The 9307-nt window shown below is 40.0% G+C and overlaps 1 non-coding gene across 1 annotated transcript; it reads left to right on the top strand.

Annotated features, from left to right (window-relative positions):
- Nucleotides 1-3358: 3358 nt before the first annotated feature.
- Nucleotides 3359-3465, top strand: LOC141694438 (small nucleolar RNA R71). Its single transcript, XR_012563745.1, has one exon. It is a non-coding gene; the product is annotated as a small nucleolar RNA R71 (small nucleolar RNA).
- The last annotated feature ends 5842 nt before the right edge of the window (nucleotides 3466-9307 follow it).

Genomic DNA, 9307 nt, shown 5'->3' with positions numbered 1-9307 from the left:
AATCTAGAGAGATGGTCAGCTACTTGATTCTCAGTACCTTTTCGATCCTTGATCTCTAACTCAAATTCATGTAGCAAGAGCACCCAACAAATAAGTCTAGGCTTCGAATCCTTCTTTGAGACCAAATAGCGAATGGCAGCATGATCAGTGAATACTGTCACCTTTGTCCCAAACAGATAAGATCGAAATTTTTCGAAACCAAAGACTATAGCCAAGAGCTCCTTCTCAGTAGTGGTGTAGTTCATTTGAGCTCCATTTAGAGTCTTACTAGCATAGTAGACCACATGAAAAAGATTATTCTTGCGCTGCCCAAGAACTGCTCCCACTGCATAATCACTCGCATCACACATCATCTCAAAAGGTTCTGTCCAATCAGGTGACGTAATAACTGGTGCAGTTATCAAACTCTTCTTGAGAGTCTCGAATGCCGCCAAACATTCATCATCAAATTTGAAAGGCACATCTTTCTCGAGCAAGTTGTACAACGATTTAGATATCTTCGAGAAGTCCTTGATGAAGCGCCGATAAAAACCCGCATGACCAAGAAAACTACGGATTCCTTTCACAAAAAGAGGTGGTGGAAGATTTTCAATGACTCTCACCTTGGCTTTGTCCACCTCAAGACCCTTTCTAGAGACTTTATGCCCAAGAATAATGCCTTCACGCACCATAAAGTGACATTTTTCCCAATTGAGCACCAAATTAGTTTCCACACACCTTTTGAGCACCGAACGAAGATTATTCAAACATTCATCATACGAATGTCCAAAGATGGAGAAGTCGTCCATGAACACTTTGACATTGTTTCCAATCATATCAGAGAATATAGCCATCTACATCTCTGAAGAGTGGCAGGTGTACCACATAAACCAAACGAAACTCTGCGAAAAGCAAACGTGTCGAATGGACAAGTGAAGGTAGTCTTTTCTTGATCTTCTGGTGCAATGCAAATCTGATTATACCCCGAATAGCCATCCAGAAGACAATAATACTTATGACCAGCCAACCTGTTAAGCATCTGATCAATAAATGGAAGAGGGAAGGGATCATTGCTCATGGCTTTGTTAAAATTTCTATAATCCATGCATACCCTCCATCCTGTGACTGTTCGAGTGGGGATGAGCTCGTTTTTCTCATTTGCTACCACAGTTATACCTCCTTTCTTAGGTACACATTGCACGGGGCTCACCCAAGAACTGTCAGATATAGGATATATGATTCCTGCATCTAGCCACTTCAGAATTTCTTTCTTCACCACTTCTTTCATGATGGGATTAAGTCTTCTCTGTTGCTCAACAGTCGGCTTACTACCTTCCTCTAGCAGAATTTTATGCATACAGTACGAAGGGCTGATCCCTTTTATATCTGCTATAGTCCATCCGATGGATGATTTGAATTCTCTCAAAATCCTCAAGAGCTTGTCCTCCTCACTACCTGAAAGGTCAGATGCAATATAACTGGTAAAGTAGATGCATCACCTAAAAAAGCATACCTCAAGTGTTCAGGCAGTGGTTTAAGCTCCAAAGTAGGCGCTTCCTCAATAGATGGTTTGAGCTTTCCCTCAGCATTCTTGAGATCAGTGTTACCAAGAGATTCAAATGGCATGTCTAGCTTTCGCCTCCAAGGAGAAGCATTTAGATATTGTAGTTGCTCATTGCCATCCTCATCATCACTGTTAAATTCCCCCACTAAGGCTTTCTCTAAGGCATCATACATTAGCATATGATCAAGTTCTGAAGTTACCGCAGAATCAATCAAATCCACCTTTAAGCACTCATCGTCTTCTGTAGGGAATTTCATCACCTTGAATACATTGAATGTCACATCCTGATCCTGCACCCTCATAATAAGTTCACCTTTCTGGACATCAATCAAGGTACGACCTGTAGCCAAGAAAGGTCTTCCCAAGATTATTGGAATATTCTTATCTTCCTCGGAGTCCAAAATGACAAAGTCTGCAGGGAAGAAGAGCTTATCCACCTTTACTAACACGTCCTCCATGATGCCTTGTGGGTATGTAATACAACGATCAGTCAATTGTAGAGATATATAGGTGGGCTTTGGATCAGGAAAATTCAACTTTTTGAAGATAGACAATGGTATGAGATTGATGCTTGCTCCCAAATCGCACAGGCACTTGTCAAAAGAAAACTTGCCAATGGTGCAAGGAATGGTGAAGCTACCTGGATCTTTAAGCTTTGGAGGTAATTTTTGTTGCAGCACAGCACTGCACTCTTCCGTTAGAGCAGCGGTATCAAGGTCATCCAGTTTCACCTTCCTTGACAGAATACTCTTCATGAATTTTTCATAACTAGGCATTTGCTCCAGAGCCTCAGCAAAAGGTATGTTGATGTGAAGTTTCTTGAACACCTCCAGAAACTTACCGAACTGCTTATCCAATTTTTGTTGTTGCAATCTCTTAGGGAAACGTGGTGGAGGATAGAGCTGTTTCTCCCCTGTATTACCCTCAGGCAGAGTGTGTTCAACAATAGTCTTCCTTGGTTCCGCCGCTTTCTCCTTTTGCTTCTCTTCTTCATCAAAAAATTCAGCTTCTCCATCTTTCGCTTTTTCAGCATCATCAACTTTTCCAGACCTTAAGTTGACAACCTATACTTGCTCCTTAGCTTCCTTCCTACCTGGCACTTCAGTATCACTGAGAAGTGTTCCAGGTTAACGATTGAGCACAACATTGGCTAATTGACCGATTTGATTTTCCAAGGTCTTGATAGAAACAGCCTGACTTTTGCACAACAGCTTGAGCTCCTCGAAATCAGCACTAGAAGGTAGAGCAACACCTCCTTGTTGAGGATATGATTTCCTTTGAACATAATGCTGTGGTTGTTGGAATCCAGGTGAATTAAACTGTTTACTTACACCTTGCTGATATGGTTGCTGAATAGCATTCTGATTATTACTCTAGCTGAAATTGGGATGATTTCTGTTGTTAGAATGATAAGTAGCTGGCACCGGCTGTTGTGGTCGCTGATAATTGTTCACATACTGAACAGATTCATTAACAAGAGAACACTGATCCATAGCATGAGAACCTGCACAAAGCTCACAGACCATAGCTATCTGATTCACTCCATAGTTGGCTAAAGAATCGACCTTCAAAGACAGCGCTTGGAGCTGCGCTGCAATAGCTGTAGCTGCATCAACTTCCAGAATACCTGCTACCTTCCCAGGCATCATCCTTTAAGTTGGGTTTTAATGCTCATTTGCATCCATAGTTTCAATAAGATTATAAGCCTCAATATAGCTTTTGGCCCATAGGGCGCCTCCAGCTGCTGCATCGAGCATGGGCCGAGATTGGGCCCTCAAACCATTATAGAAACCAGTGATCACCATCCAGTCAGACATACCATGATGTGGACACTTTCTCAACATCTCATTGTAGCGCTCCCAAGCTTCGCACATAGATTCTGTTGGTTGCTGTGCAAACTGAGTAAGAGCACTCCTCATAGCTGTAGTCTTCGCCATTTGATAGAACTTTACCAGAAACTCGCAAGATCTTGCCAAGTAGTGATGGACCCAGCTGGCTCAGAATGTAACCAGTCCTTAGCTTTATCCCTCAGAGAGAATGGGAAAAGCCTCAGCTAGATAGCCTCATCAGTCACACCATTATATTTGAAAGTACTACAGATCTCTACAAAATTCCTGATATGCATGTTGGGGTCTTCAGTCGCAGCACCTCCGAAAGAAACATAATTCTGCACCATCTGAATAGTGCCCGGCTTGATTTCAAAAGTGTTAGCCTGAATAGCCGGATGAAGTATGTTTGACTGAATGTCATCAATTTTAGGCCGAGAAAAGTCCATAAGAGCTGGATCTGCTGCTGGAACTATATGATTACCCATGATTACTGGTTCTTTCTGCTCACTCTCTTTATCCGAATCTTCAAAATCTATCTTCTCCGGAATATCAAGAACTGAGTCTGTCTCTTCAGCCGTATCTAAAGTTCTCTTCCGAGTGCGAGAACGTGTTTGCATAAATGCTCGCTAGAGTACCTGAAATATAACCGAAAACAATAAGTAACACGTCTTAATCAATGATTCCTAATGACCACTGATGGCAAGTACATAAACTAAAAAAATACGCCGAGTCCCCGACAGCGGTGCCAAAAACTTGTTAGGTACAAAACACGCGCTAATAATTCACGCAAGTATACGTGTTCGTAAGTAATATAGAATAATTTCTATTTCGTTCCCACAGAGACTCAGACTAATTATGTTCAATTAACACTTACTCACCAATGTATGATTACTTCTCAATGTCAATACAATAACACTTAGATTTGATTAATTAATTATTAACTACAATTAACTACGAGAATTAAAAATTTAATTGACACTTGAATTAACAATATTAAACACACATGAGATCATAACTTCATTACTACTTCCTTCAATACATATCGTTATTACCCTTAGGATGTAACAATGATGATATTAACCAAACAACACGGAACTGATAAAAGCCAACTTTCGTTGTACTAATACCATTCTACCAAACATCCACAATTAAGATAGAAGTTGAATAGGCATCAATTATGTTGAGACCCTATATGTCAATAGAATTTGACAATATAACGATTTAAGCACAAGTTATTCTTTATGATTACACAGGGCAAGTGAAACAGTTAGAGTTACCCACTAATCATGCATACACATACATGAACCTATGCTAGCATGGCAAGTTCTAAACCTCGAGATCCACCGTCACTTCACAAGAGATTAACGGCCTATCTTATATGTTCGCGACGCACATAAGACGAATAAGCACAACCTATGCTAGATATCATACAATCATCACACTAAGATATTAAACAACTAACTAAAGAAATCCATAGTAAATCCGTTACGACCCCATGATCACGATTAGCCCATGACAGAACTCATTGTCACCATGGGTTCATATGAAAACATGATAATACACACAATATAAACTAATAAAAATATTTATTAAAACCAGAGTACGTCACAAGAGTAATAAGGTTCAAAGTAAAGAAAACTAGCATCCACTGATACAACGAATAAAAGAATCACAAGAAAATATATGCTTCCTCTTCTTCTTTATGATGTGCTAAAACTGTCTTCTTCCACCTCTCCTTGCTCCTTGCATGATACCATGTTTTTATGAAACGTCTCTGAGAACTACTTATATAGAAGCCCACAAGAACCAGCCGTCTTAGAAGTCCAACAGAATAAGGATTATAAAAAATCAGTATTTAAAATTCTCGACCCTGAGCGGTCATCCGACATTCCTGAGCGGGCGCTCAAGCTCCTGAGCGGCCGCCCAGCATTCCTGAGCGGGCGCCCAGCAGACTACTGGAAAATTTCTCATTCTGCTCCTGATTTCTGCTGCGTTCTGCTCCTAGCTTCCCACAACCAATGCCAAGCACTTCCCTAGGCTTATTCCTGATGAATTCTTCCTACATACGCAAGTTATACCCAAAAATGCAAAAAAATTAGAAAATGCATCAAATACACAAAATACCTGATTTCAAGACATCAATTCAAGCCATTATAAGACGTTCTAAGTGGTATAAAATGCCATTTATCAACTACCTAAAACTTTTGATCTATATATATCAGTACCTTTTCCTTTCCAGCATTGTCATTTATATTACTGCACCTGTTTCACTTTACTTTATTTATTGTACCGGTTATACCCCTGTGATACCATGTACCCTATTCCCTTAACTGTTTATATTCTGTAAAGAAGCATGCAATTTACTTAGTTCAACTATTACAACTGTTTTCAAAAAGAGATATTTCTGCTTTACAAAACTTTTCTTTTATGTAAAGGATTTGATTTAAAAGCTAAATAAGTTGTTTGATTCTTTACAGAAAAAGCCTCCCAGAAGAAATACCGTGAAAGTAAAAGGGTCCAAGTCAGTGAACTTTAACGACCACTGATGACAAGCACATAAACTAAACTATTAACACCGAGTCCCCGGCAGCGGCGCCAAAAACTTGTTAGGCACAAAACACGTGGTAATATTCACGCAAGTATACGCGTTCGCAAGTAGTATAAGATATAAATCAGATTCGTTCCCACATAGACTGGTTTAGGTTAAGTTCAATTTATGCACCTATGCAACAATATATGGTTATCGCTCAATGCTAAGACAAATAACAAATTGGGTTTTTATTAAACTAAGAGATTATACTAAATAACATTAACTAAGAGAATTGAGGTTGAATTACAATATATGACAAACATAGGATTCTAACTTCATTCAATACTTCATTCAATAGCCTTATTGTTCTTAACCTTAGCATGTAATTGTGATGACACTAATCAGATAACAGGAAACTAGTAAATGCAAACTTTCCTTGTAGGGATACCCTAGTAGCAAGCATCCACAAAAAAGATAGAAGTTGAATAGACACCAATTATGCTTAGTCCTTATATGTCTATAAGAATTAAAAACATAACGGTTTAATGCGCAAGTTATCTATCGTGATTACATAGGGCAAGTAAGATGGTTAAAATTACCTACGAATCATGCATAAAAAATACATGAACCTGTGCTAGCATGGCAAGTTCTAAACTTCTATATTCACTGTCGCTTTAATAGAGTCTAACACGCTATCTTATATGTTAGCTACGCACATAAGACGAATAAGCGCAACCAATACTAGGATATCAATCAATCACCACACACCAAGATATCGAAACAAATTAATTATTGAAATCCATAAGTAAATCCGCTAGAATCCCATGACAACGATTAGTTCATAATTGAACTCATCATCATGGGTTCCAATAAAAGCATGATATAAAACAAGGTCTTAATAAACTGAATAATAATCGAAGTACGAATAAACGAGATCTAGGTTTAGCAAGAACGAAAATGAGCATCCAGAGTTACAACTAATTCAAAGAATCACAAGTTGAAAACAAGATCTTCTTTTTCGGAGTTGTTTTGTGCTTCTAGGTCTTCTTCTTGGTTTTCCAATCTTACGGGATGATGAAAGCCCTTTTTTTTTAAGTATATATAAGCCCATATTGGACCTGGACCCTTAAAATAGTCAAATTCCACTCAAAAAAGGCTTTTTACCGAAATCAGCGAAATCAGCCACGCATCAGCAGGCGGGCGCCCTCACCAGCAGGCGGCCGCCTGCACCAGCAGTGTCTCGAACAACAGTACCGAAAGCGTGTGTCAAATCTTCAGCAATATATCGGTGGATGACATGCATGGCCTCCATACGCCTAGTCAATCTTCTATACTGCGCATCACCAACACCAGTCCTATCAACTACCTGTTGCACATGAAAAGAACCCTCTGTAGGCACTGGAAGATCTGTTCAACTACTCCCTACATCATCAAATATATACCCCAACTCCTTATCACGGGGTGCACCTAAGAATGAATAATTCAAGTGATCTGGCAGTCCGCTGAGCTCAAGTGTGGGAGCTTCTTGAATAAATGGTTCAAAACGCTCTTGAGAAATTTTCAACTCTGCTAACCCAAGAGAATCGAATGGCATATCCAACTTCCTCATCCACGGAGGTGCATTCAAATCCTGCAATTGCTCTTCTCCTTCTTTATCTTCAATAACTGATTCCCCTATTAAGGATCTCTCTAAGGTATCTGATTTTGGCAATTGCTCAAGCTCCAAATTCACTACAGAGTCGACCCACTATACTTTAAAGCACTCATCTTTAGCCGTGGGTACCTTTATTTCCTTAAACACATTAAAAGTGACCTTTTGATCATAAACCTTCATCGAAAGCTCTCCTTTTTGCACATCGATCATAGTTCAGCCTGTAGCCAAGAATGGTCTTCCCAAGATGATGGGAATCTTCTTATCTTCCTCAAAATCAAGAATTACAAAATCAGTAGGGAAGAAGAGTTTATCCACCTTGACCAAGACATGCTCCACTTTACCTCGTGGATAAGCGATGGAACGGTCAGCTAGTTGCAATGACATGTATGTTGGTTTCGGATCAGGAAGACCAAGCTTCTTGAAGATAAATAAGGGCATCAGATTGATGCTAGCTCCTAAATCACATAAACACTTGTCGAACGACAAGTTTCCGATAGTACAAGGAATAGTGAAGCTTGCAGGATCTTTAAGCTTCGGAGGCAACTTCTGTTACAGTACAGCGCTGCATTCCTCCGTTAGAGCAACTTTCTCTAAATCATCGAGCTTCACTTTCCGAGAGAGAATACCTTTCATAAACCTCGCATAGCTAGGCATCTGTTGAAGAGCTTCAGTGGAAGGTATGTTGATATGAAGTTTCTTGAACACCTCCAAAAACTTCTCAAACTGCTTATCCAGCTTTTTCTTCTGCAGCCTCTTAGGAAAAAGAGGTGGAGGATAGATCTGTTTCTCCCCTGTATTACCCTCAGGAGGAGTGTGCTCAACATTAGTCTTCCTTGGTTCCACTTCCGCTTCCTTCTGCACTTCTTCTTTAGCCAAAACTTCAGATTCTGGAACTTGAGATTTTTCAGGCTCTTCGTCTTGCTGAATTTGGGGTCTTGCAACCTTTCCAGACCTCAAGGTGATGGCGTTCACCTGTTCTTCAACTTCCCTCTTGCCTGGATTTGTTTCTGTATCACTAGGAAGCGTTCCTGGTGGTCGATTCACTAAGGCATTAGCAATTTGCCCTATTTGGTTCTCCAGATTCTATATAGAAACAGCCTAGCTTTGGCATATAAGAGCCTCATTTTTTGCACATAAGCCTCAACTCCTCCAATTCAGATTTTTCATTCAAAGATAGACCTGCATCATGAGTTTGTTGTTGAAGTTGGAGTTGTTGTCTTGGTGCAAATTGTTGCTGAAAACCAGGAGGGTTGAATTGTTTTGCTCCAAACTGCTGGAACAGTTGTTGCATCGTATTCTGATTGTTGCTCCATCCGAAGTTAGGATGATTCCAGTTGTCAGGATGATACATGTCTGGAACTAGTTGCTGCAATCTCTGAAAGTTGCTCACAAACTGAGCTGATTCACTAGATATAGCGCATTGCTTCGTCGCATGTGAACCTGCACATAGCTCACAAATACTGGTTATTTGATTAACACCCAAGTTAGCCAGAGAATCGATCTTCATAGACAACTCCTTTAGTTGAGCAGTGATAGCCATAGCTGTATCCACCTCAAGAACTCCTGCTACCTTGCTCTGTGGCAATCTCTGGGTTGGATACTGATATTCATTAGCAACCATCAGTTCAATTAGATCATAAGCTTCCTCATAGCTCTTTGCCCAGAGTGCTCCGCCTGATGCTGCATCGAGCATGGGTCTGGACTGTGCTTCCAAACCGTTATAGAAGAAATTGATGATCATCCAATCAGGC

The sequence above is a fragment of the Apium graveolens genome, chromosome 10 (genome assembly GCF_009905375.1).
Source record: "Apium graveolens cultivar Ventura chromosome 10, ASM990537v1, whole genome shotgun sequence".
Lineage (NCBI taxonomy): Eukaryota > Viridiplantae > Streptophyta > Magnoliopsida > Apiales > Apiaceae > Apium > Apium graveolens.
This window is presented reverse-complemented; position numbering and strand designations above follow the sequence as displayed.